Raw genomic sequence first — 840 nt, 5'->3', positions numbered from 1 at the left:
CCCCCCCACCCTCTACTCCACAGAAACCCTCCTTATGGGGAGGCAACGAGCCCCTTGGCCACTGGGCTTGGCAGGAGGAGGGACCATACATCCCGGTGCTGCTCCTGCCACCCCATAGCCCCGGGTTCCTTGTCGTGGGGGTCAGGATGGGGCCTGGCAGAGCTCCCCCCATCTCGACTCCTGCTTTTCCTTGCTACAAGTGGTCTGTTCCCCCCTTCCTCTGGGCCGGGCTCCGGCGCCTCTCCTTGGCTAACACCATCCCTGCTTGGTTGGGGACCAAGCTCTGCACCAGGCCCTGTCCCCGCTGCTCCCATCCCACAGCCCCTTGTTCCTGGTGTGAATCCTGCATGTCCATGTCCGTGTGCTCCCACCGTGCTGGGCTGAGCAGTGACCCCATCCCAGAAACAGGGCAGGGAGGGGGCATGGGGCAGCTCCGGCAGCACAGGGAGAACAGGGGCCTGGTGTCCTCGGGGGTCCTCCCCTCTGTCCCCCCGCTGTGGGTCCTGCTCAGGTGGATTGAGATGTGTTTTGGGACAACTTGCTACACCTTTTTCTCCTGTGGTTTTTTGTAAGGGTTTCTCCTGGTTTCTACCCCCCCCCCACCTCCCCCCCCCGAAGCTCGACTTGTATCTGAATGGAAGTATTAAATGTCTTCTTCTTTCTAATGGTTACGTCCTCTGTGAGTGTGTGTGAGCCAGGGGGACCACGGTGCGATGGAGGATGAAGGATCACCCCCGGATGAGCATCCCCCTGGTTCAGCATCCAAATGGATGGTGGTGGCAGCAGCCTGTGAGGTCCCTCAGCATTGGGAAGATGTCCCCAAACCATCCCACCTCTCCG

This window comes from Nestor notabilis, unplaced genomic scaffold (assembly GCF_000696875.1).
Source record: "Nestor notabilis isolate BGI_N333 unplaced genomic scaffold, ASM69687v1 scaffold28230, whole genome shotgun sequence".
Lineage (NCBI taxonomy): Eukaryota > Metazoa > Chordata > Aves > Psittaciformes > Psittacidae > Nestor > Nestor notabilis.
Note: the sequence above shows the minus strand (reverse complement) of the source record.